At 43.7% G+C, this 27,900-nt stretch overlaps 2 long non-coding RNA genes across 4 annotated transcripts; one reads left to right on the forward strand and one right to left on the reverse strand.

Moving 5' to 3' along the window:
• Nucleotides 1-1,007: 1,007 nt before the first annotated feature.
• LOC119867428 lies at nucleotides 1,008-21,186 on the reverse strand. Of its 3 annotated transcripts, XR_005383508.1 has the most exons (5): nucleotides 20,929-21,186; nucleotides 17,186-17,332; nucleotides 10,440-10,658; nucleotides 9,919-10,268; nucleotides 1,008-1,260 (listed from the first exon to the last, which is right to left on the reverse strand). It is a non-coding gene; the product is annotated as an uncharacterized LOC119867428 (long non-coding RNA). The 3 variants fall into 3 exon arrangements; XR_005383509.1 differs by lacking the exon at nucleotides 10,440-10,658; XR_005383510.1 differs by lacking the exons at nucleotides 9,919-10,268; nucleotides 10,440-10,658.
• LOC119867427 lies at nucleotides 17,344-27,574 on the forward strand. Its single transcript, XR_005383511.1, has 3 exons — nucleotides 17,344-17,564; nucleotides 23,272-23,417; nucleotides 27,313-27,574. It is a non-coding gene; the product is annotated as an uncharacterized LOC119867427 (long non-coding RNA).
• Nucleotides 27,575-27,900: the final 326 nt, after the last annotated feature.

Consider the following 27,900-nt stretch of genomic DNA (forward strand, 5'->3'; position numbering starts at 1 on the left):
TTCTGTTTGTCTTGTTTATTGACTATCTCAACCCACTAGAATGAAAGCTCCATGTGAGCAGAAACACTTATCTGTTCTATTTCTAGCACCTTGAACAGCCCTTGATGTGTAGTAAATGTTCAACCAAGATTTGTTTTGATGAATAAATCTAAGAAGAAAACTGGCTTTAGAATACCCCAGACCTGAGTTTGGCTCTAGTATTTTCTACTTATGGCTTCTGTGAACTTAGATTCCTCCCTCAACCCAGCTCTCTGAGTTTCAGTGTCCTCATCTATAATATGAGCTAATACAACCCACCTCTCTATGTTGTAAAAAGGATAAAAGAACTGTTATTGACATGGGTGGTGAGCCTGCAAGGAGCATCAGTTGCTGTCCTCTTTCCAAAGGGCCCTTCCCGACTCACAGACATTCCCGTCAAGAAATCAAGGTCCAGAAAAAGTCATGTTAGGAGCTGCTCCTAAGCATGCAAGCTCCACAAATGAGCAAGGAGTAGAGTGAGCCCAGGGTGAGCTCCGTGCTAGAGGCTGCTCCAGGGCAGTACTCTGCCCTCCAGAGGTACCAACAAACCACCCAGTGAAGGCAATACCTGGCATCCCGAGGGATTCTGCTCTGTTTTTGGAAACTGCTGTGTCTTGAAATGTTACTATGCAAATGTCAGAGACTCAACAGCACCATCAGAAAGCCAGGTGCATGGGCTTTAAAGCTGCCCAGCTTCTCTGAGGACCCGGCACTATCTTTCCCTCTGTTACTCCCTTGAACACAGTTGACTCCTCCCGGGTCCAGTTTCCTCAGCTGTACAATGACTACCAAGCCGAGACACTGTCTGGTTCAAGAAGGAAGACCATCCAGAACAGGCAAAAGACCCATCACTCGCCCACCTCTGAGTTTCCCATGGGTCATCACTTTGGGATCTCACCTAAGCGAGCATGGCTGCTTTCCCAGAACCCTTCACTCTTACTGCAAACCACAAACTCCACAAAATGTTTTAATTTGAAAAAAAAGCAGCATTTTATTGAATCCATACATCTGCTCTTACCAACCTCATTGTGTGTTAGCTGCCTGTACAATGAGATTATTGCTATCAGCTTTTATCTTAAACTTCAGCCTGGCCAAAAGAATCTGCAGTAATGCCCCCTTGGCTAAGGACCCACCAGACCCCAGGTAAAGAGAGTGCATTTCCATCCTCTTGGGTAATTAGCAGTAACACGTCAGGATTCGGTGAACTTGCTTCAAAGGAAGTTCATATGTCAGCATATGCAGCTGGTTGGGACAAAAATCAACAGTTAGTGCAACTTGCCAGCCATCTTAACAAAACTTAAGAATGATCTTCTATTAGATTTACTACCTCATTTACCAGACCATCGAAAGCCACTCAACCATTTATAAATAGTTTATAGAAATCATTGGCACAAGGGTCTGGGTATATGGGCATCATAACTCACTTTAGTGCCCCTGGTATGTTATGGGATGGACCACCAAGGCCCCACAATCATACTGGTTTGCTGTGATCTGAACCACACTGGCGAATCATGTCATCCTTCTCATCCTTCCTGTCCCTTGGCCTCCATTCCACAGAGAGCCCTGATCAAAATAAAGGCTGCACAAAAATTGCCCAAGGGGATTAAAACATATTTAGTTCCAATAATGTCTTATATTCTTGAGCTAAGAGAAGTAATTGGTGAGTCACAAAACAGACTTGGAATACCTGATTCATATTCTGTTATTTCCACTGATAATTTTAAGGGAAGAAGGGAATTTTCAGTAGGATGTGTTCGGGTGCCAGTTATTTGAAGCATGAAAACTACCTGTAGGCCTTTAGTTACTACTCAGTTGCTAACTTTTGACAACAATGCCTTGACATATATCAAATTATTAACTATAGTTTTAAGCATAGACACAGAACATTTTGGGTGCCTGGGTGGCTCAGTGGTTGAACATCTGCCTTCAGCTCAGATTGTGATCCTGGGGTCCCAAGGTTGAGTCCCACATCAGGCTCCCTGGAGGGAGGCGTCTCTCCCTCTGCCTATGTATCTGCCTTTCTTTCTGTGTCTCTCATGAATAAATGAATAAAATCTTTAAAAAAAAGAACATTTTTACATGGACTGTTTGTTTTCTTATGGCTAAGTTTTTAGAGTTCTTTATAAATTCTGGACATGAGTCTTTTATCAGATAGGTGATTTGCAAATAATTTCTCCTTGTCTGTGTTTTTTATTCTTGTTTTCTAAAGAGTGCTTTTGAAAAAGCAAAACGTTTTCATTTTATAAAATACAGTTTATTAATTTGTCTTTTTGTTGTCTAATGAATCTTGCTTAATCCAATGATCACAAAGGCTTTCTCCAGGGTTTTCTCCTAGGGGATTTATTGGTTTAGATTTACACTTACATTTATGATCCATTTTGAATTCATATTTGGATATGGTACAAGATATTTTAAAAAGAGGGTATTTTTCCTTCTTTTTTCTTTTTTATCTATGTGTATTACTATTTGTTTAAGAGTATCTTTTCTCCATTGAACCAACATTGCATCATTGTTGGAATTCAGTTGTCCATGTATGTGTAGGTCTATTTCTGGAATCTACCTCATTCCATTGATCTGTTTATTTGTCTTTACACTAACACCACACTGTCTTGATTATTGTAGCTTTATAATGAGTCTTGAAATAAGATAGTCTAGTTCTCCAACTTTGTTCTTCTTTTTAAAGATTTTACTTGCTATTCTATTTTTTGAGCATTTTTTATTTGTATTCATTTTCTTATTGAAGTGTAGTTGACATACATACATTATATTAGCTCTAGGCATACAACATAGTGATTCAGCATCTACACATACCAGGAAATGATCACCATGATAAATACAGTTACCATCTGCCACCATACAAAGCTGTTACATATTTGCTATTCTGCTTTTTTTCATATTTGCTACACTAGATCCTTTGAAGTTCCATGTAAAATTGAGAAACAGTTTGTCAATTTCTACAAACTGAAAGGATGCTTAGATTTTTATTGGAATTAAGTGAAACTTGTAGAGCAATTTGGGAGATAATTTCTGATCCATGAACATGGTCTGCCTATCTATTTATGTAGGGCTCTTAGAATTCTTATGAATCATGTTTAGTTTTCAGATCTCTCACATCTTTCCTAAGATCTTTCCCTAAAAGTTCCACATTTCCAATGCTATTGTGAATAGTATTTTTTAAATTTCAAAATCCAACTGTTCAATGTTAGAATATGGAAATAATAATGGTCTTTTATATACTGATCTTTTAACCCTGCAACCTTATTAAACTCATTTCTTAGTTCTAGAAGTTTTCTGGTAGACTACACAAGATCTTCAACATAGACAATCTTGTAATTCAGGAATATACAGTTTCTTCCTCTCTGATCATACTGTACTTTATTTCTCTTCTGTGCATTGTTGCACTAGTTACACCTCCAGAGCAATGTTGAATAGAAGTGGCAGAGAGGGCATCCTTCTTGCTCCTCAACTTAGGAGGAAAGCATCCAGGCCCTCCCTACTGAGGATGATGTTTCTTCATAGGTACATCTTTATCAAGTTGAGCAACTTCTCTCTATTCATAGTTTGCTGAAAGTTTTTATCAAGAGTAGATGTTAGATTTTGCTAAATAATTTTCCTGTATCTTTTGAGATTATCATGTAGTCTTTCTTTCTTAGTTGGTCAACATGACTTATGTTAAACAAACCTTGCATCCTGGAATAAGCACTGCTTGATTATGATACATCACTATTTTTAATATTGTTCTACTAGATTTGCTAGACTATTGTCTAAAATATTTGTATCTATGCTCATTAGTGATATTTATCTATAGCTGTCTCTTCTTGTAATATGTCTGTGTGGTTTTGATATCAAGATAATGCTGGCATCATACAATGAGCTGAGAAATATTCTCTTCTTAAAATATTTGATGGACAGTTTCCCAAATGATACATGGAGGGTCAATGAGCATGTGAAAAGATGCTCAACATCATTAGTCATTAGGAAAATGCTAACACATTAAAACCCAGATGAAATGTCACTACACTTAGATTAGAAAAGCTAAAATTTGAAAAATAAAATCAGCCATACCAAAATTTTGGCAAGGACACAGAGCAAATAGAACTCTCATTTACTGCTATTAAAAATGTAAAATGTCACAACCACTTTGGAAACAAATGTGACCAATTCTTGTAAGGTGTAATACAACTAGCATATGATCCAGCCATTCTACTCCTGTATATATTTACCCAAGAAAGTTGAAAGCATACACTCCTACAAAGCCTGTACACAAATTCTAATCCTTACTTTTTAAAAAATTAACAAAAATTGGAAACAGCTCAAACGCCCATCAACAGATGAATGGATAAACAAACTGGTACATCTTTATAACAATATACTACTAAGCAATGAAAAGAATGGCCCTACTAATACACAACTTGGAATAATCTCAAATTGTCTATCCTGAGTGAAAGAACCCAGACAAAAGAAGCATGCATATTATTTATGACTCCATGTATATAAAATTGTAGAAAATGCAAACTGATCTAAAGTGACAAGGTGGCAGAAAACAGAGACGTAGGACAGAGGCTGGAAAGGTTGAGAGGGAGGGATTGCCAAGGGGCATGAGGAATCCAGTAATGATAGATATGTTCATTTCTGGATCGTGGTCTCAGCTTGACAAGTGTATTCATACATCAGAACTTTATCAAATTGTGCACTTTAAGTACATGCAGTATAATGAACGTTGACAATGACTTGTAATGCTGTTAAACATAAATAAATACTATTTGTAAAGATTTAACTTTTGTGTAATATCTATAATTCTTTGCTGACCAAATTTAATGTGTCTTTATTGTAGATTTGGGAAAAAGAAAGTGCAAGGAAGAAAATGAAAATAATCCATCACTAAACCATTCCAAAATAATCACCTTTTAAAAATTCTATATACTTTCTTTTCTTTGGTTGTATATACATTTTTAAAAGATTATCTTATTTTGAGAGAGAGAGAGAGAGAGAATATTAGCAGAGAGGAGGGGTAGAGGGAGAAGCAGACTCCCCATGAGGAGCCCGATGCGGGATTTGATCCCAGGACCTCGAGATCATGACCTGAGCCAAAGTCAGACACTTACCTGATGGGGTCACCCAGGTGCCCCTGTATATACATTTTTCCTGCAACTTTCAGATTATAAAGCAGAGGCTGTTATGTAATCTACTCTTCTAACTTAATAAACTAAGCTAAGCATTTCGCTATATCATTAAATCTCCTACAATGCAGTTTTTAATGAGTTCATAATGGACTGCTACTTATTAAGCCAGTGTTTTATTAGATCTAGAAGTTAGGTCTAATTTCTGTTTTTAAAAACACTGTAACAAACATCTTTATGTATATAATTTGGAACATTTCTAATTATTTTCTAGCACAATACTTAATTTTCTCCATGTTTAGGAAAAAAAGTAATTTCTTAGTTAAATAGATAGTAGGCCTTTTATACCTTTTTTTTTTTTTTTTTTTGTCCATGGTACCAAATTTCCGGGGCGGGGGGGTTATTTTTGACAGAATTTGTCCTTTTCCTTGTTAAAAATCAATGCATGCCATCCTTTTTTATATTTTCGGGATCACATATGTCCAGGAAAAATACAAAAATTCATTTTTAGAAAAATAAAATAAGGGACACCTGAGTGGCTCAGTGGTTAAGCGTCTGTCTTTGACTCAGGTCATGATCCTAGGGTCCTGGGATCGAGTCCCACATCGAGCTCCCCACAGGGAGCCTGCTTCTCCCTCGCCTGTGTCTCTGCCTCTCTCTCTGTGTCTTTCATGAATACATAAATAAAATATTTAAAAAAAAGAAAATAATTGATTTAGGATCATTTCACTGCTTAGTGAAAATCAAGATCATATGTTAGAAAAAGCTATTATTTTTAAAGAGCTGCTTATCATAGACCCGAAACCCAAGAATTAATTTCAATATCTAGTTGTTGCTCTTATTGTTATTTTTTTTTAATTGCCGTAAAACCCATAAAAGGCTCACACTGCTAGTGTGGCCTCATTAACACCATCTCCTGACTAGCGGACAGGGAAGGTGTCTTCAGTTCCTTGAGTCGACTGTGATTTTCTCAGGACTGGGAGGAAGCGATAATGGATTGTTAGGGAGCGTGCTCTGAGACAGTGGTGGGACACACAAATAAATTAGCGTCAAGGCCTCAGGCTGAGATACTAATTAACTCTGGCTGTTTCTGCTAAGCTTGGCCCCTCAAACCTGACTTCACCTGGCTGGACACTCAGATTCTCCCCAAGTGGAGGCCCTGCCTCGAGGAGGAGGGAGAGAAGTCTCATGATCTCTCCTCCCTGAAGAGCCACATGCATCCTTAATTCAGTGCCTTTGTTTAATCTGTCAAGGGAGGCAGGGGGAGGGAAGGAGATGCAGGATACAGAAGGGCAAGTAACCCAGGTATAACATTCCAGTGGTTGCCATTGCTCTGTCCTTCTAGAAGATGCTGTGAGTGCCATCAGAAAAGGCTGAGAGGAGGGTACCTCAGGAGGCCCTCCTGCAGGTCGCGGTATACACAACAGGTCCTCCTAGTGACCTGGCTACCTGCCCTTGTCCAAACAAGGTTGCCCATCAGAATCCCCAGTGATCCAAGGGTCTTCACCAACCTCCTCTACTCTTCGGGAACATATTCACCAGAACCTGGGCTGCACACAGCTTTGGTCTTGTGTGCATGGGTGCTGCTGAGTAGTCCAAGCAATGAGCAGAATTTATTTCAGGGCCTATTTGTGCAAGCTATGCATTCTGATTTACACCTGATCCCTGCAGCTGATGGCCTGTGATAGAAGGCACGGAGCACTGAGTGTGAGGCCCAGAAGATCCTTTATGGGGTAAAATGAAAGCAATTGTCCAAAGCTAACCCCAGGGTGACCTAAGGCCCTGCTCAGATTCTACTGACATGGAATGGGGAGCAAAGTTGAGTGGTGATCTAGGGAGGGATCCTGCAGGGGTTCAAGGCAGGTGCTCCCAGCCTTAAGGGCAATCGAGGATGTCTTTGGGGGAGTCAACACACCAGACAGGAAGACCATCTGTCAAGGCTGTGTCTTCGTAGCCAGGGAGCACCCACTTGCTGCTTTGCAGTAAACAGAGGAAGGAGGAAGCAGGACTTCAGCATTTTCTCCCGCCGACGCTCAGGATGTCTTCGGAGGGCAGCCTCCAGATACAGATGCTCTGCTAGCGGTGTATGTAGATCTTCTCTCTGAGGAATAGTCACTCCTCTGATGTTGGTGCAAGGATCTACATTTCTCGTTGCCTGCAGTCCCACATGGATATAGACGCAGGATGCTGTGTGCAATTAGGCAGAAGAACTCAAGCCCACTTTGCCCCTTCCTTTCAAGCTGCATGCTTAGCCTTTGTATTGAGCACTCAAAAGGGCTGTGATTTTTTTTTCTTTTTGAAAAAAAGAAAAAAAAAAGATGTGTGATTTTTTTTTTCTTTTTGGATCATTCTGCTCTGGTTGAACTCATTTAACAACTTTATCTGAATCTTTTATTGAAGGTGAATTAAACTGGATACTTATACAACTGTAATAGCCCAGAATCAGGTTTTCCTTAATTTACACTTGACAAGATATACAGAAATTCCTTGCAGCTCTACAGGAGGTTCCCATTGTATGAGCCACGTAATTACAACAGGACCTGATTTGAGAGGAAACACGGAGACAGCATAAGAAAGACCTAATGTCTGAAAAGACAAAAAGAAAGTGGTAGTGGGTAATTTAAGTATAGCAAACTTCCTGACTCCCAGACACACTTGAACGGGGTGAAGTAGGCCAATGCTGCCCTTAGGTCCCCTCTCTTGGCTCCCAGTGACTTCCTAGGGACCCTGTTTATTGTGCTCAGCTTGAACTGCTCAGGTCTGAGCTGGAGCCCATTGGCTGATGGTCGATGCCCAGACCTCCAGTACTTGACCTGGTCGGCTTCTCGGTCACCACTGGCTACAACACCCAGCCCAGCGTGGCTGTCCCAGTGACCACAACGACCGAGCCAAAGCAGACCCCACATTAGGTGTCGTCCACCGTTACCCACCGCTGGGAAGTTGATCCGTGTCAGTCCCTGGGTCCCTTGGCTGGCCACAGCTTAAACCCCTAGTCAGTCCTGCCTGGGGGAGAAAATACATCTGCAGCCTTTCCTCAGTTTCCCTTCAGACCCCACAGAGCTCTGATTTGATTATCTGCACGTGAAATTTATCACAGGAGTGACAAAAGAGTGGCAACTCCCTCTTCCCTTAAGTTTTGCCTGGTTTCCCAGCTCCAACCTAGTATTCTGGTCCTAGAGATTTAGGGATCAGCATTTAAAGGGCCTGCCTCTCTGCACCCCGGAGCCGCCTGGAAGCCCTAGAACTGGAACATTTCCCCAGAGCCTACGGGCAGATGAAGTATTTCCACCAGCCCGGCCTGATTGCTAAGTTGGACCCTGGCAGCATGTAGTTTTTCACTGCAGCCCTCGCTTCTGGGCTGGACCTGCTGGGACCGGCCAGCAAACCCTCATCATCATTCCTGCCTTATCTGTGCCTTCCATCTCCCTGGTATCTGCTGCAGAGGCCACCTCCAGGCCATGCACCCAGCTCTGCCATCCCAGGCTGCTCCCTCCACTGGCCCTGCTGAGGACTAAAGAGCTTTGCCCCTGATGCCCATGGGAACTTGGCAGTAATTGTACCCAGAGGGAGGGATGTAACCCTAGGACATCCAGGGACATGTGTAAATGCAACTTTGGGAACAGCAAGCCCTGCTTTGCCTCTGTTGCCAGATTAACGATAAGTCACTAGAGGAAATCAGTCTGGTGGGAAGAGTATTTTCTGGTCTGTTGGTGAAAGGCTTAGGGGATCCATCCTGGATCTTTCATCTGGGAAGTGATTCACAAATAAAACTGCTTGTCAATTAAAATGCCATTGGATGAGCCTCGAGTTAGAAACAACTCAGGAGCTGCTGAGTCAGCCCGGGAGCAGAGGGTATTTGCAGGAGGAGCTGCTCTGGGCACCGTCTCCTCCCTTGGCTTCCCCAGCACTGCTCTCACATTCTCAACCTCATGTTCTCCTTTTTCCTCTCTCCACGCTCCAGTGTCATCTTCCTCAACTTAACCTCAACTCGACCACCTTCTCTGTTCACACCCTGATAAGGAGCACTCATTCCTATGCCCTCAGAGCTTTCCTTCGCGGCAGCTCTGGACTTGAGGCTCCTGTGGGAATATTCCCCAGACATCACAGATACCAAGGTCAGTCTCTGCCACTACGTGGCCCACAGCTCAGTGGCCCCACGTCCAACCAGATGCAGGTGGCTGAGCTCTTGCGGCACCCTTGCCTCCTCTTTTCCCACAGGGGGTCGGTTACCAAGCCCACTAGTTCTCCTTGCACATTGGCTGCCCTACATCTCCTCTCTGCTGTCCCAGCCTCCTCGCCCCAGCCTTGGGTCAGGTGCTCCTAACATATCGCTTTCATTACCACACGGGCCTCAAACTGATCCCCGACCCCCACTCCCATGCTCTTCCACCAGAGTTAGCTTCCCACAATATAAGCTGCTCTCAAGACTCCCCAGACAATCCCCTTTGCCTTCTTCAGAATGAAGTGCTCATACATGGGGATGGCCCAAGGAACCCTTCATGGGCCCCTGGCATTCCTCTCCAACTCTTCAATTAAACAATGCTTTTTAAATTAAATGAGCCTTTTATTTTAGGGTAATTTTAGAATCACTGGAAAGTTGTGAAGGATGCTGTGGGTACAGCCCTCACCCAATGTCCCCATTGTACCTTATATGCTAAGACACCATGGAAAAAAACAAAATGAGCATTGGGAAATTATTATTAACTAAACTTCAGATTTTATTGGGAGTTCTAGATTCTGTCCCTTTCTGTTCCAGGCCCCCATCCAGCCTCCCACTGACCTGCTATGTCTCTCCAGCGTCCTGTTGCCTCCTCGTGGTTTGTGACCAGACAGTCTGGGGGAATAGGTCAAGGATCCTGTAGAGCATCCTGTATGGGCTTCCTGATGTTTCCTCGTTAGACAGAGGTGATGGATTTGGGGGAAGGACAGGGTGAAATGACCACCTCATCAGCACACACCATAGGTGAGTGACCTCCACACAACACCAACAGTCATGTCAATCCTCATTACTTGGTCAAGTGGTTTCAGCCAGTTTCTCCATGGAAGTCATGATTTTCCCCTTCCAGACTCCATTCCTAAGACATGATATACCTCTCAGTCCAAGACCTTGTCCAGCAGGCTTTCCATTGCCTAGAAAAATGCAAATCGATGGCAGCCATCAAACTCCTTGCCTTTGCAAGGATGTAGTTCTGCCCCTGCTCTGGTATCCATGAGGATCCTAAATTGTCCTCACTACTGCCCACCCCTCAAGGACTCTCACCCCTGGTAGGTGAGACATAGCCAAGGCTAAAGTCTGCTTACCTTGGCCCTTCTTCACCTTCCCTTGGAAGTGGGGTGGACAGAGGATCATGCATGCTTCTCCACTCCCAGGCCCAAGCCATCAGCAGGCCTACAAGGGAGGAGGTCCTCCTATGTCCAGGCCCATTGCTGGGGAGACCTTGCTGCTGCATGCACGTGAGGAATAAAGCTGGCACCGGGGTCACTTTCTGACTCTCCCTTCAGCTCTCCTGCCACTTAGCTCTGAACTCAAGCAGAAAAGCAGAGGTGAGGGGCTTAGAACCCACCCAGAGATCCACCATCTTTCTGGACTCAATGGTTCTACTTTGAGGAGCTGTCTTAGGGAGACAGGAAGAGCCAAGTTTGGAAATGCCTATTCAAGAATGCCTCTTCCCAGTGTCATTTATAACACGTAAGAGATGGGGGCATCTCTTGTCCTCCACGCCAATACATTCGGCAAATTACTAAATCCTGGAGATTGTGTCCCTTATACGGCTCTTATCTGCTACTCTCTCTACTCATGGCTGCCTTAAAGTTTCCCATCCTAATCCCTTCCCAGGTTCCTGTGGGATCTCTGACACCATTTCTCCCTTCGGATCCATGCTGTATCTAGTTACCCACTGCCCTGCTGCATCTTCAACACTCCCCATTGTCTAAACAGAACAGAGTCTCTGATGTTAAATCTGATAAAATAAATAAAAAATAAAGGAGGACACCTGGGTGGCTCAGTGGTTGGGCATCTACCTTCAGCTCAGGGTGTGATCCTGGGGTCCTGGGATCGAGTCCCCCATCGGCTCCCTGCAGGGAACCTGCTTCTCCCTCTGCCTGTGACTCTGCCTCTCTCTCTTTCTCTGTGTCTCATGAATAAATAAATAAAATCTAAAAAAAATAAAAAATAATAATAAAATAAATAAATAAATAAATAAATAAATAAATAGAAATAGGGGAAAAAAAGAAAAGAAAAGAAACCCTCCAACATGGCTGGCATAGTCCCCCAATCCAGCTACAGGGCAAGACAAGCTGAATATATTTGGATATTCTTCCAAATATCTCTTCTGACTAGGAATAACTTTTATAAGAAAGCATTACTCGTGATATTTTTCATGTAGTGATTGATTATATTTCCTGTATATTTTCCTCATTTTCTACCATGAACTTTGTAGTAATTACTTTCATGTAAAGAAAACATTTTTTAAAAAGAGTTAATATGACCTACTTAGGGGGAATATAAGGCATTTTTAACTTAATCACTTTTTAATGTTTTTATTGAAATATAATTAATATACAGTGTTACAGTTATTTTAGGGTCACAAAATAGTGATCCAACAATTGCACACATTTCTCAGTGCTCATCACATGAATGTCCTCTTGACCCCCTTCCCTATGTCATCCACCTCTTCCCATCTCTCCTCTGACTTAATCATATTTTAATAGTAAACACAAACACGCTGGCCCAAAGTCCAGGTGGTAAGTACAGAAACCATGTGATTTCTGTGCAAAGTTTGACTCTTGGCCGAGGGTGGTTCAGGTTTCGACCTCTCAGATGGAATCGGTGCTCTGAGCACCTCGAAGAGTTCGCCCGCCCGTCCACTTGTATGATAAAGTGTGCGGGGCACGGCCACCCTTCCTTGTCAGTGCCTTGCTTAGTTCTCTTCACTTTCATTTCTGATTCCAAAGGGTCTTAGAGACGGCCAGCCATCGCCTGTGGTTTCCTGAGTCTCGTTTGCCCCCACAAGGTTCTTCTCTTGCACTTCATGCTCTGTCTGCTGCCCTTGGAAGGTCCCTGCCTCTGGAGGACGATGCCCCTAGCCCATGTCTGTTCCTCTGAGAGCCTGCGGGGGACACAGGCTGGCAGTAACCCAGAGCCCCAGGACCTTGCACAGAGGCGGTCTGCTCTCCACATTGAGCCAGCCTGCAGTCCTCTCCATCCTGTCAAAGGGCAGGAGGAGCTGGAAAAGAGATACCATATAGTAAGGTGGCAAGAACACTATGGGGCGGACTTCTGGACCTGGGAAAGATCACTCCCAGACCACAAGGTCTGTGCCTTGACGGCACCAGGGCACTGCAGTCCCCACTGTGCTAAACAGCAAAAGAACCACTAGCCACCTGGGGCTTCTTGCATTTATATTTAAGAAAACTAAATACAATTTAAAGTGTAGTTTTCCTTTGCTGCTGTAACAAATTATCCCAAACTTAGTGGACAAAACAACACAAATGTATGATGTGCAGTTCTGGAGGTCAGAGGCCCAGCCCAGATCTCCCTGGGTTAAAATCACCAGTGGGGCTGTGTGGCTTTCTGGAAGTTCTTGGAGAGAATTCCTTCTCGGCCCCTTCAGCTTCCGGAGGTATCTGCATTCCTGGGCTTGTGACCTCGGGATCTCCAGGGCCCATGGTGACCAGTGGAGGCCCTTTCCCCCGGCCCCTGGCCTGCTTGCACACTGCAGGACCCTTGTGTTTGCATTGGGTCCACCTGGAGAATCCAGGACCAGCTTCCATGATAAAGGTCAGTCCAGTAGCAAATTTCACTCCATCAGCTTCCTCAACCCTCTTGGCCACATAAGCTCACAGCTTCGCCAGCCATCAGGACAGGTGCATTGTTGGGGAGGTCACTACTCTGCTCACTGCAAATTCTCAGCCACGAGCCAGATTGACTGGAGCAGAGTAAGACCTCACCGTGATTGCAGAAAGCTCTAGTGGACAGTGTGGCGCTCATAAAGTCACTCTGACAAGAATTCCCACAAAAGCAGTGGAGACAGTTTGCTTGCTCAGTGGGGTTAAAGAGCACGAGGAGAGCTAGAGCAAGGTCAAGGTGGAGGAGATGCCTGCTGGGGGTGAGGGGATGCAGAACACCACCCTGAGCCCCACTCACAGCCCCCCTTCCATTCACCTCAAGAACAAAGACTGTCCTTGACCAAACTTCAGACAGGCTGCCCTGAGCTCTCTTTTCACTGAAGGCTCATCCCTGGGCCTCCACCTGCTTCCTCCACCTGTAGACAGAATCCCACTAAGTTGTTGAGCAAGAATCTCCAGCCTTGACACCTGATCAGGTCCCTCAGCAACACCTTAAGGGCTGTGTCCTCAGCTGGCCTTTGGCAAGAGTCCCGTCCAGCAGCTTTAGAAGCTCCGGCCTGGATGTCCCCTCTATGAACTGTCCCATCCCTGAGCCTCGCTGGCCCCTGGCGGTGAATCCCCAGCTGCATCCGCTATGTCTATAGTGGAGCTCGTCTTCCTGAAGCTTCCTCTCCCCCATCGCCTGAGCCCTGGGTCAGCACTGTCTCTACTGCCTCAGCCAGTGTCCACTCCAGTCCTTTGGCCACCTCAGCCTCTCTACCTTCAGTGTCCAGAGTCCTAGCCTGGTGCCCATCCTATCCTGCCCTTGTCTACAAATCCTTAAGTAGCCCTTTGCTCTCTTCCCTTTACTGATACGCCATGAAACCAAGGATCAAATGTTAATTATCCGTGACCTCTTATTGAATAAAGTTTATTTTCTTTATTCTATATGAAACTGTTTACACTTTCTGTAGTTCTAGTTCTCACCAAAAAAGCCTCAGATAACAACATGAAGTAGCTCTTAACTCATATTTGGTCTCCAACTTGTATTTTCAAAAATGTAGATCAGCATAACTACATTTAAAAAAGCAAAGACAAGGAGGCATCCTGGGTGGCTCAGTCAGTTAAGCATCCTGACTCTTGATCTCAGCTCAGGCCTTGATCTCAGGGTCATGAGTTTAGATCCCACACTGAGCTGCATACTGGGCATGGAGCCTGCTTTAAGGGAAAAAAAAAGCCAAAATGGAACCCCAAGAAGGATGACAAATAAAGTTGTGTCATAAAGCAACACAAAGAGAGTAACCTGAGGCCAACCCTTGCAAGCATACGGGCTAAGCCTGCCACTACATTTAAACCTGATGCTCTCTTTTAGAGGTGCCTGTTATCCAAATGCTTAAAACACATAGCATCTTCGTGGTGAGAACAAATGTGTCCCCTTCAGCAAACATGATAGTAAACCCTATCTACTTCAGAGGCAGGATGTAGGTGGAGCACAGACAACCATCAAAAAATATTTAAAAGGTGTAAATGAGAAAAGGAGACTAAATACTGCCCATCTCATGCATATTACCATTCTCAGGTTGGTACATATCATTAGGAATAATTAACATGCTCGATTAGAAGCAGAGGTTGAAACTTGTCATATCGCAGGAAAAGGACGAAGGAAGTCAGACAGAGCACAAGGAGGAGGGAAGAAAAAGAAATAAAAATAGGAAAACTCTAGATCTTCATGTATTACCAGGAGAATTTCATTTCAAAGAGAAAATCAAGAGCTTTCAAACATTGAGTTGCTAAATGCATATCAAGAAGGGCATTAACATATTTTCGTTATGACACTGCTCTGAGTCTCATTCAAAGTATGCGTTCCTGAGAAAGTGGCACGCTAGAACGGGATCATAATAACTGGTCAGTTGTACTTGACATACACTGAATGAAATATCAACAAATGGTTAAGCACATAGACTAAGAACAACGATGTATGAAATGCCTACCCGGTGATCACAGATTTACTTAAACCATATATAATATACAGACTATAACAACACTGTCTACACTTCAATACTGCCAAGTGGCTCCGACGCTTAGCTTATAATTATGCAGAATCACTGTTCCTTTATGTTGCTGAGACAGCACTGGCTTTATTTATTTTTCTTTTTTTTTTTTTTTCCAGCACCAGCCTTTTTAAGATTTTCTAGTGGAAGGCTCTGAGCAGCTGCTAAGATCCACCCCTATAAGTATTTACTAAGTGACAGTACTATGCCAGGTTCTACAGTGATTCCAAAGGATGTGAGAGCGTAGTTTCCAGAGTTCATGATCTACCTGAGAGTAGCCAGCAGAGAGCAACATCAGAGGTGTCATCATCACATGGCTTATGGAAGGCCCTGTGGGAGAAGGTTGTGCTGGTTTGCTCACACGGATGTAAAGCCAGTTCCCCTACCAGATGGGTCAACAGACCCCGGCAAGGGTGCAGTGGGAAACTCATCTTGAGCGACAACACTGGGGTTCAGTAGAAGGAAGGAATGGCTCATGTGCAGTGTGCGTGTGTGCGTGGACTGTCTGTCTTCTGGGGGTTGTGTTACTGGGCAAGGGTGCCTTGAAACACTTGACCTGCTTCCAGACTCCAAGAAGACAGCAGCATGAGATAAGAAGGAATCGTGTACTGGAATTCCAAAAAAGACTCATAGGGCTCCATTCTTTGATATATGTCAACGTGAGGGATACTCTATATAGCCAGGCAAGACTTGAGGAAAGAGTCTTATCATGAAACTATGAAACAATGGGAGGGGATCAGTGGCAAGAATAATCTTGAGAATAAACTAACATTCTCCAGGGCAGCAGGTCTTTCTATCTGGGCAAAAATATCTGGGTTTGGTCTATGAGTCAGTCCAGTTAAACATTCTTGAGTAGAACAAGGAAGTTGGGGCAGAGCCAGGAGCCAGGAGCCAGGGTCCTCCTGGAAGGGAGCAAGGGCACCTTGGAGAAACTTGTAGGGATTTGGTAAGTGGAGGAGCCATGTGTGACATGCAGGTAGAAGCACACAGGCAAAGGTGGCTCCAGAAATCCTTATGGCAAAGGGGGTCGAGTCTGGCCAGCTGGACACAGCCACAGGAGCCACCAGTTTTGGATGTTGGCAGACCCGAAACCAAAACCAGAGGTAGGAGGGACTTTTGGAGAAGTATTCACAGCAAACAGGCAGCTGAGGGAAGAATGGGATCATCGGAAAACTCATCTCGGAATAAGTATTTTGCCAAATCCCGGTTGGTTGGAAAGGACAGGAAGGCGTCACAGTTCTGGATTGGACCTGAGTCCTGCCATTTATAGGTGTTGACTTTCTACGAGTTACATAGCTTCTGACCTTCCATTTGTTGGAGATAATAATAACCCTGCTTGTAATGTTATTGTGAGGATGAAATGCCTTTTGATTTGCACAATGCCAGGTCCACAACAAAGATTCAGTTAATTTAGCTGTTAATGAAAATAAAGCAACAGAAAGAGAATCAGATCATAAGCAGGAAAGAGAATGTCCCAGAAGTCCATCAGCAAGCTCAACTGAGCTGGCTCACATTCACCAGTTGGCACTGGCCATTGTGTGCATCCAGACTCTTCCTCAGCTGGATCAGCTGAATTAGTGAAGCTCAGTGCAAAATAAAGATGCAGGGCCCCTCGTTCAAAATATCTTAGAATTTCAAGACAGCACAAAGACATATCCAAGGAGATAAACAAATAGAGTAAAAGCAAATGGATGGAACCCAACACGACAGTTGGTGACTGCTAGGCTGGATTTTTAAATTCAACTACATGCTATATATAAGGGACACATCTGAACCTAAAGACATGGGAAAAGGTGGAAGTAAAATGACAGCAAAATGTAAGTAGGCAAATGCTAATCAAAAGAAGGCTGAGCTCACTGCAGCAACAGCTGTTAAAGCTTTAAGGCAAAAGTATTTTAGGCCTAGAGAGAATCACTACTAAATAATTTTTAAAAATCAGTTCAATAAGAGCATTTAACAATTTTAACCTCTATGAAGCTTGTAAAATGCCCCTAAACAACTTTTTGAAGGTATAGACATATATACAGGGAGGAAATGAAAAATCTACCCCATACAATGTGGTCTTTCCACATTGTTTTCAAACATCGTTAGGTCCAATGGGGATAAAGCCCCAAAAGTATGGAAGAGTTGAACAACACAATCATGATGGGTAATTTTATGTCAACTTACCTGGATGAAGGGGTGCCCAGAGAGCTAGTACATTATCTCTAGGTGTGTCTGTGAAAGATTCTGGAGAAGATTCTCACTAATGCAGCAGACTGGGCCAACACCTGCCCTCAGCACCATGCGCGCACAGCATCCAACGCAGTGAGGGCCCTGCCAGAGCAGGAAGCAGAGGGAGGGTGAATTCTCTGCATCTGGCACGTCCATCTTCTCCTGCCCTTGAACAACAGAACTTTTGGGTCTTGGCCTTTTCGACTTGGGGACTCATACCAACAGCGTCCCTGTTCTCAGGTCTGGAGGACTCAGACTAAGCTCCACCACTGGCTTTCCTGCATCTCCAGTTTGCAGACAACAGACCCAGGGACTTCTCAATCTCTATAACCATGTGAGTTTCTCCCTTTGTATATATAAATATATCCCCTATTGGTTCTGTTTTTCTGAAAAATTCTGACTAATGTAACAATGAACCAGCATGTTTTAATGGACTGTGCAGAATTCTGCACCTTACAATTAAAGAATCACATTGACCTCAAACTCACATGAAACATTTACAAAAATTGGCCATGCACAGAGCACAAAACAAGTCTCCACTCTCCACCGAGCTCAAACAATTTATGTCTGGCAGATCATGTTGCATGATGCAACTGAGCAAGGAGTCAACAAGATAAAGAAAAAAGGCCTCTAAGTACATAAAAAGGGGAGGTGGAAGGGGGATGGGGTGATAGGCATTGAGGGAGGCACTTGACGGGATGAGCACTGGGTGTTATACTATATGTTGGCAAATCGAACTCCAAAACAAAAAATACAAGAAACAAAACAAAACAAAAAAAGTAAAAGACCTGGTTTTAAATGATTTGTGGGTCAAAGAGGAAATTGAATTTAGAAACATGGAGAAATGAATGACCAAGAAAATATTCCGTGAGGGATGCCTGGGTGGCTCAGTGGTTGAGCATCTGCCTTTGGCTCAGGTCATGATCCTGGGGTCCTGGGATCTAGTCCCGCATCGGGTTCCCTGAAGGGAGCCTGCTTCTCCCTCTGCCTGTGTCTCTGCCTCTCCTTCTGTGTCTCTCATGAATAAATAAATAAATAAATAAATAAAAATTTTAACAAAAGAAAGAAAGAAAGAAAAAAAGAAAGAAAGAAAGAAAGAAAGAAAGAAAGAAAGAAAGAAAGAAAGAAAAGACTCTGAGTATTAACAAGTAAAGCATCCAGATTTAAAAGTTAGAAAGGCCACTCATTGAACAGACCCAAATAGAGCAGATGTGAAGAGACAATAACGGGGCAACAGAAATCAGTTAAATAAATAGTGAATAGAGAAAAGAGAGTCAAATGTTGGTTTGGCGGGAGGTTAATAAAATAGACAAATATAAGTAAAGCTAATTAAGAAGATAAGAGAGAAACACCAATAAAAAAAAAAGAAAATGTACTGTGTTCAGGAAAAAAAGATGTAAATAGCACATAACAATGAGTTAATAAACTAAGTATATAATACCGTTCAACTCAATGCATTTAAACCACTTGCATTTTGTTCCTCTTCATTAAAAGCCAAATTATTCTAAGGCTTTCATACTCAAAAGAAAAAAGAAGAAGAAGAAGAAGAAGAAGATAAGAGAGAAGGCAAAAATAAGCTGTATTAGGAATGAAAGTGGACAAACCTACACTTCTAATGCATATTGAAATAAAACATACATAACTATGCATCAACAAATTTGGAAACTTGAAATGGAGAAATTACAGAAAAGCGTAACTTGGCAAAACTGAATCTAGAGGAAACTCTGAAAGCACCAGGATTACCAAGTAATCTGGAGTAGTGGTTAAAAGTGTTCCTGCAGAGAAAATACCAGACTCACACAGTGTTACAGGAAACTCCTACCAAACTTAAAATCTTATGCAAATTCTCCCAGAGCATAGGAAAAAATAATATATTTCCCAAGTATTCTAGGAGACCGTGTGTCTCGACACTGAAGTTAAAACAGGAGCAGTGCATTAAAAAAAAAAAAAAAAAAAAAGCAAACACAAAAGGAAAAAAAAAAATCACAAGCCAAACTCACTCCCAAGCCCTGTTTCAATATCCTTTAAATAAAATATTAGCAAACGGAATCCGACAGTATATATAAAATGATAATCCATATGTATACAGGGCACTTACTGCAGGAATTGAAGCAGGGTTTGATGGGACAAAGTCTATGAATATTACTGACGACATTAACAGATTAAGGACAAAACTGAGTGATTTTCTCCATATGTTGGGAAAATCACCCATTTTCCTAAGGTAACAATACATAGTGATTCACCTTTTTTTCCACGTGTTTCTGAGGTTCTGTTAGATTTAATATAGAAACAAGTATTATAGGAGTTGGGACAAGGTTTATTAAAACTCCTGCAGTGTTTCTGTGGTTGATTTAGAATAGCTTGATCAAAGCGATGTCCAGTATAAAGCAGATAATTACATCTCATCGTTTCTCTGTCTCTGGGACACAGGGGCTCCACGGTGGTCACCAAGGAGCTCAGGACACAGTGCCATCCTGTGTCCCGGGACCCACCCCTGACCTGCACCCCAGTGCCCTGCTGTCCACCTCTGCCAGCGTCACCCCTCGGCTCCGCCAGCAGCTAGAGTGGATGGAATCACAGGTCCCTGCAGGGTGACCTCTGCCTCAACCACACCTGTAAGGACAGTCCCTATGCAGCAGAAGGCTCTGCGCTCTGCCCTCCTGCCCCAGGGTATAGGGAGAAGCCCCAGGCCACCACTCAAGAGAGTCCCACTCCTCTCCTGAATCACAGGAACAGCATGTTCTCCTGAGCCACTCACCATGGGCTGTCACCGGGAACATCCAACTGTGTGGTTTAGGAGCTGCGGCAACTCTCAGTCAGGAGGGCCAGTGCCCCCTCAAGCGCATGGTGTCCCAGCAGCAGCGGAGAAGCTGCTTCCCAGGTGGAGGATGCCAGCAGAAGGGGGCATGGCCCTGACCCCAAACCCCAGGGATCGAAGCAGGGGCTTCACAGAGCCCAGTGCGGCACCTCTCTGCCCACTCATCACTCACAACATTGGGTTGGGGGGGCTTATTCCGTGCAGGTGCAGGAGGACCCTCAGCAGGGAACGGGGTGGGTGGGCTGGGCGGCCTGTTCTTTCTCCAGGTCCTGCTCAAAATTGCGGGAAAAGCAGCCAATGAAACAGAAAATCAATAAAACATGTAGAACATCTGATGGAGGTAAGCTCTATGGAGAAGGGACAAAGAAGGCTGGCAGGGGTGCGAGTGAGTGTCAGAGGTGTTAGAATCGGGAAGACTGACTTGGACAAAGATTTGACCTCAGTGGAAGGACAAACTGTGCATGTTGGAGAAAGAGCGTTTGAGAGGAAAGAAAGAAAAGTCTCCAGGTGTTTGCAGGATTCGGGGTGCTGCTCCCCCAGCGCCCTCCCCCTCCTGCCACAGCTTTGAGCTGCCCGATAAACCTGTCATTTTTCTAATGGCCTCAAAGTTCCCAGTTTTCATGTACACCAAGGGTAGGCTGCAGATTTTATATAGTAATAAACCTCAGCTGCTACATTCTTCTTCTTCCTTAGAAGAGTGTAACTCCTCAATAAGGCATTTTAAATTTAAATTTATTTCGAGGAAGGAGCTTTCTCTAAAAGCCTTTATACTCCTTCAAGCAACAGGTTAGGAACAGCCACAGTGATGTGATAACCTACATTTTCTTCCTTGAGCGATGATGGGAAAGGCTTCTTACCCCGATTCTCTCTGCACACTCACCTTTGGCTCTGCACCCAGAGGACGGTGTATGAAACACGGAAGGAGAAAACTGGAAAAGACACTTTGGACTCAAATATGACGTAAAAATCTCCGAGGGATACAAACACAGTGCAGCGATGGAGGCTGGAGCAGGGGGTTCATTCCAGAAGCGGAATGCAGCTGCTGACAGTCAGCTCCTGTGGAGTGGAGGAGACACACCTCTCAGGCATCAGCGGCCCGACAGGCAGGAGGACAGAGACCGTGTGTCTGTGTGGCTGCCTCCCCGCGGCACACCCCCCTCCACCCAGGCTGAGGTTTCAATAAGTCAAGGTCATTCAAATTCCTCGTTGGCCAGAGGCCAGCAGCAGCGAGTCCCAGACTGAGGATCACATTCCTCCTGAAATCATTTCCAGCCATAGTAAAGGAGCAGACGCCACAAAGCCAACCTCCCACCTTGTCCCAAATTCCAGGAGCCTCATATATTGAGCTGGACTCACGTGGACTCCACTGGGAGCCACATAGCAGCAAGGCCTCCCCTCTTCCAGTCATATTTCAAAGAGCTACTGCAAGATGCAAAGATAAAGGTATCAGTGTTAATATATTAAGAACAAATTTGGGAGTTGGAAAGTTAAAAATAAAACTCCAAAATGCATTAAAACCATGCATGGAGGCAGCCCCGGTGGCGCAGAGATTTAGCGCCGCCTGCAGCCCGAGGTGTGATCCTGGAGACCCGGGATCGAGTCCCACATCGGGTTCCCTGCATGGAGCCTGCTTCTCCCTCTGCCTGTGTCTCTGCCTCTCTCTGTGTGTCTCTATGAATAAATAAAATCTTTAAATAAAAAAAAAAAAACATGCATGGAGGCATCCATGGTAGTTAACGGAAGTAACTAAGGTCCATATTGCATTTGGAGGGAGGGCTGAATAACGAATAACTCGTTGACGTGTATACACACACTATATATATAGGGTAAACGTCAAACATAGCGAGTACGAGAATCGGAAGGAGACCCAAAATCTTTATTCACCAAACACATTTTTCTCTGTCTGCAAAGAATCAGATCAGCAAAATTGCTATACAAATGTAAGCATGCAAACACCAGTTGTACTTCTGTTTTTACGAATAATAACCAGTTACAAGGTAAAATACAAAGAGAAATTACACTTACAGCGGGGGTTCGAGGAAGTAATCCAGTCGCTGGTGGGCCAGCCTTCCTGTGCTTCTGGGCAGCCACCTTCCCGGGGGTCACTGCAGTTCAGAGATGCTGGCAAGAGTCTCAGGCCCTTCTCGTATGTCAGAGGTCTCTGGTGGGCGTGTCACCTCTCTGTTCAGAACCAAGACTGGTCAATAAGACAAAGCCATCGATGCCCCCTCTGTGGATTTTCTCTTATTCTCTTGTTAAGCTTCAGTCTTTTTTAAAAAATATAAATTCAATCCGCCAACATACAGCACATCATTAATTTCAGGTGGAGAGTCCAATAATTCATCGCTTACATGTAACACCCAGTGCTCATCCCATCACATATCCTCCTGGGTGCCCATCACCCAGGTACCGCATCCCTCCTACCTCCCTTCTGAAGCCCTCACTTGGTCTTTTTTTCTGCTGGCCACTTGGGTAGGGCTATTCTGCTCCCACCTGGCACCTTCTCTGATTTCTGGAAGCTTCCAGAGCTGAAGCTGCAGGGTGTTCTTTAGGGAGGAGGGATTGTGCATCCTCTTTCAGGGCTACCCTCAGCTAGCTGGCTAGAACATCTAAACAGTCATCAGAGAGAGAAGATCTTTCTGTAGAGCTGCACTTCTCCCTGCTGGGACAGAGGAGCATTTACATTTCAAACAGAATTCTGGGTATTAGTACTTGACTTTCCAAAATACAACTTAAGGGTGGATTTGCCCTTGATAATAAAGGAGTCATCATCTTATGAAAGGAGAACAGGGCTCCTTTAAGTGTTTTCTTCTCAAATGTTTTGAGATCATTGACAGAGGGAGAAATTAAAAGCTGAAAGATTCCAGGGGGCACCTGGTTGACTCAGTTGCAAGAACATATGACTCTTGAACTTGAGGTTGTGAACTTAAGCCCCACACTGGGTGTGGAGATTGTTTAAATAAATTTTTAAAAAACTTAAAAAAAAAATTTAAAGCGAAAGTATTCCAAATCGCTGTTGATTACATTTATCAAGAATGATAATGAAACAGGAAAGGAAAGTAATAATAAGAAGGAGCACGTCTCTATCTGAATTTTTTCTTCAGTTTGTTTTACTAGACAAAAATCTAAGTTTGCTAACTTGACTTTCTTGCTCAAAGTCAAACGCCTAATGATGCAATCATACCTTTGCATTTCTCCTTTTACCTTGACCATGTCAGCACAGGCTCAAACAAGGTGCATTGGCTGAGGATGCACCAAGCGATGGACAGTGTGGCATTCTCAGAATGATGGATCCCGATGACTACTGCTGCACCAGGGTAGTTGACCTCCTGCCAAGGCCTTCCCACAAGCTTTTCACTAGAGGACAAGGTATCCTTCCCCAAATCCTTGCTAGCCCTCTTTGCAGCCAGGGCCATCAGAAACTTATAGGCTGGCCATCCATGCCATGATCTAGGTCACAGAGCCCCCTGCGTAGAGCAAGGCATGGTCTGGTTTCACTATATTCCTGCTCGGCTCTTGAGTCTTCTAATTATAATGGATCACGTCAGAGGTTGACAATGGCAGATACTATAACATTTGCTTGTGATGCAGACATGAATAAGACAGCCATGGCCTCATGTTCAGAGCACGTAGGGAAGCACAAGCACATGCCCAGGCTGAATACTATGCTGTAAGAGAAGCATGTTCAATGCCAATGGGGCTCAGAAGAGCAAGCCTGGTCTGCTTAGGGGACCAGCAATTCTCTCCAGAAGGACGAGCTGGTGGGTAAAGAAGACACAATGTAGGCAGGGAGTTAACACATGTGTTCACTCATTTATCCATCATCCACTCAAAAGCACTCGTTGAGAGCCTACATGAGCCAGGCACTGCTCTAAGTGCTCAGGCTGGGGAAACAGGAGAGATAAACTCTATGTCCTCATAGGCATTTCAACTAGTATATCTACTGTTGAACTACTGGTTCTTCCAAAGCAAGGGGACTGCTCCAGTTAAAAGGGGGGGGGGGGGGGTTTAAGCTGGCCAGTCTAGGGACCATAGTAAGTGTTCACCAGCACGAATACTAGTAGTTACACTGAAGCCCATTGGGTAAAATAGGAATCCATCATCCTACACCTTCTAGACAGAAGAAAGAGTAATGCAAAACCCCAAGACTAGAAGGAATTTGGCATGTTTAAGAAAAACATGAGGGAAAATGTTCACATCTGATGGGAAAAGGAAGTGTTAATACCTATAATTTAAGGCTCCATCCAAGTCTATAGAAAGACATGATCTTTTTTTTTTTTTTTTTTTTTAGAAAGACATGATCTAAAAGAAAATATGAATATAACTAAGTAGCTCACAGGGGAGAGAATACAATGGGAAAATAAAACATAAAATTATGTTCAGTCAAATTAGTCAGAGGTAATCAAATGAAAATTAGAGTTGTTTTCTTTTTTACCAAAACATTATCAATTTTGGTTATACGTTAATTAAATGTTTATTTTTATTTCACAGGAGTTTTTTTTAAATATTATGTTGAACTTCTAGATACTATTCTCTAGATTGTGCTCTGTTTGCAGAGCTATAGAGAGACTGAGAGAGACGGAGTGACGGGAGTCAGGGAGGAAGTGAGAGAGGGAGAGAGAGAATTTACAAATATTGTATTATTATTGACAATAGTTTTAACACATTGAAAGCCAGACTATCAAAAGGCTGAAAATTTTACTTTCAAATACTTTTTTTTTGAAATATACATTGTTAAAATATTTTTTTGGTTAATTTGAGATATTCTTTGATGTTTTTTAATTTTGGGGACTTGGGAACCATGAGAATGCATTATTTGCTCATGTAGATTACTAGAAAAATATTTTATATATTATAAAAAAATAAAAACAAACTGTCACAGCAAAAATAAATGTTTCCATAAAGATATATTTTCTTTCCACAATTGCAGTCTAGGATTCTATCTTAAAACAATATTCATGTATTTTCCCAAATATAAATGCACAAAGATTCCATCACACCAATGCGGTAATAGCAAGAGTCTAGAAATAAGCTGCAAATTCACCAGTAATCGGCTATTAAAATATACTAGCACATTAAAATTATAGTAAGATACTACTTCATACCCACCAGGATGCCTATAATTTTAAAAAAAGAAATGAAACATAGTAAATGTTAGCAAGGATGTGGAGAACATAGAACCCTCTCGTACCTTACTGCTGGAAAGGTAGGATGGTATGGCTGCTGTGAAGACACAGTTTGACCATTCCTTAAATGGTTAAACACAGAGTCAGCACGAGTCACCATTCCACACCGAGGTATAGATCCCAAAGAACCAAAAACTGTACATATAGAGTAGAATATTATCCAGCCAAAAAAAGGAATAAAAAAAAAAAAAAGGAATGAAGTTCTTCCTACCTGCTATGGTGTGGATGAGCCTCAACAACATGGTGCTCAGTGAAAGAAGCCAGACACAGAAGCTCAGCCACGGTATGACTCCAAATGGACATACAGAATTGGTAAATCCATGGAGATAAAAAACTGGTGGATGCCAACCATGGGCTTTGGAGAGGAGAGAATGGAGAGTCACTACTTAGTGAGTTTGAGGATTTCCATTGGGATGATGAAAATGCTTTGAAACTAGATGGACTAGGGGGTTGTACAATGAGTGAATGTACTAAATGCCACTCGATTGTTCACCATAAGATGGCTCATTTTACATTCTGTGGATTGCACCTAGAGCACACACCCACACACTCATCATAATAGGCTCCTGATTGCATTAAAGACTGGTCCATTTGGTGCAGTCCCAGTGGCCCAGCGGTTTAATACCGCCTTCAGCCCAAGGCCTGATCCTGGAGACCCAGGATCGAGTCCCCTGTCAGACTCTGTGCATGGAGCCTGCTTCTCCCTCTGCCTGTGTCTCTGCCTCTCTCTCTCTCTCTCTCTCTCTCTCTCTCTCTCAGTCTGTGCCTGTTATGAATAAATAAATAAAATCTTAAAAAAAAAAGACTGGCCATTTGGAAAAGAAAAAATCAGAGGATACTCGATGTACAAATATGTAGAAAAGCACAGGCTGTGTTGAAGGGCAAGGTTAAGCCAACTAGACAGTATGATCCCATTGATGAAAAACCTGCCCCATGTGTGGTAGATGTACAGACATTCATACACCCGCTTAAATACATTTATGTGTATGCAAACCAGTCTTGCAAAAACTGGTTACCATGGGAAACAGCAATGAGGAGCTTCAGGGAAGGTGAGAAGGGAAACTTTCCCATTCTACTTTGTTGATATCTGTAATGTTTTGTTTTGTTTTGTTTTCCCTAAGAGAGTGAGACCATGGTTGAGAGGTGGGGAGAGAAGCAGAAGAGGGAGAGAATCCCAAGCAGACTCCCTGCTAAGTGCGGAGTCCAAAGCGGGGCTCGATCTCACAGCCCTGAGATCATGACCTGAGCCGAAACCAAGAGTCAGATGCCCAACCGATTGAGCCACCTGGGTGCCCCTGTAATGTTTTTACACCATGTTTTTTTTTTTCTTTTTAATCTAATTTTAAAAATTAAAAATTTAAACAGTAAGCTGAGAAATCATAAATATACCTCACATGCCATATATGTGACATAGATACGTTTTATATAAGTGTTATCTATCATGCTAAGTCAGATTCTCTTGCCGCACCCCACCCCTTAGACTTAGCAATATACAGTCAGTTCCCCCTCCAGACTTCTCCCGCGTCCTGCGAACGAGTGTGTGGGACCGTCTCCCTCCTGGCCTGGATGCAGGAACTTGGCCACAGTATCCATTCCTTATACACTCGTGCCTTTTCAGGATTAGCACACTGCCTGATGCATATCACATACGGAAGCGTACACACAGAAGGAATTACTTAGCATGGAAATGAGTGCATCACGTTTTTAATAAGTCAACAGTACCCTATTAGGGTTTGCCGAGTGTGGCGCTCCCGTGTAATACTCTAAAGATACCCTCTAGCAATTTCTAAATTTCCACCAAACTGAATAAATTTGTACATTGCAGATATTATTTTAAGAGCCACAGCTTTCATCTCAAACACAACTAGAACCCGTAAGTATTGCCACAGTACAGTATTGGCAGCAAAACTTGGTCATTTCTGCGGGAAGGGCTCTCAAATTTAAAATCAGAAGAGTCTTCAGTTAATACCCCATGTTGTCCAAAAGATGCATGGTATCCTTGGCTCGGTAAGCAAATGAACAGGATATCAATAAACCTCTGAGAATTACAGATTAGCATTTATCACTTGTCACCACAGCATCATCTATGAACCCTCGCCTGGGCAGGATCCAAGCCATGGTGCTCACAGTGACATCAGCTTCCCTGTCACACCTCAGGAAGGCCCTGTGAGCTCCGGCTGTGAACCCACGGGACCCCTCACTGGAGAGTGAGTGTCATGCGAGTTCTCCTTCCACCCGGCCACCCCAAAGCCTCATCATTGCCACAAGCCACACTTCGGGATTGGCAAAGGAGCCCCAGTCATGAGACTCTGGTTCCCCATGTGCATTGTCTGGTCAAAATAAAACCCTTCACTTCTATCAAAAGGTGTGGAGTCAGTTTTGAGGGGCGGAAGGCAGCAGGAGCCGCGGCCGGTGACCACACAGGAGCCCCCGCCCCAGGCAATCCGCAGGGACACGGAGGGCGCCACCCGCGGTGGGTGGACAGAACCTGGGCGTCACGGACAGGACGCGGAGCAGAGTCCTGGCCCCAGGCCCCGGGGTGCCGGTCGCATCTCCACCTGCTGCTCCCGTCCAGGGGGTGCAAGGCCAGCTCCATGAGCTGCCGTTTGCCCGAGCCTCCCGCTCTTTCCAGGCTTCTGGTCTGTGATCTGCCGACATTACTTTGT

This window comes from Canis lupus, chromosome 34, assembly GCF_011100685.1.
Source record: "Canis lupus familiaris isolate Mischka breed German Shepherd chromosome 34, alternate assembly UU_Cfam_GSD_1.0, whole genome shotgun sequence".
In the NCBI taxonomy this organism is placed as follows: Eukaryota; Metazoa; Chordata; class Mammalia; order Carnivora; family Canidae; genus Canis; species Canis lupus.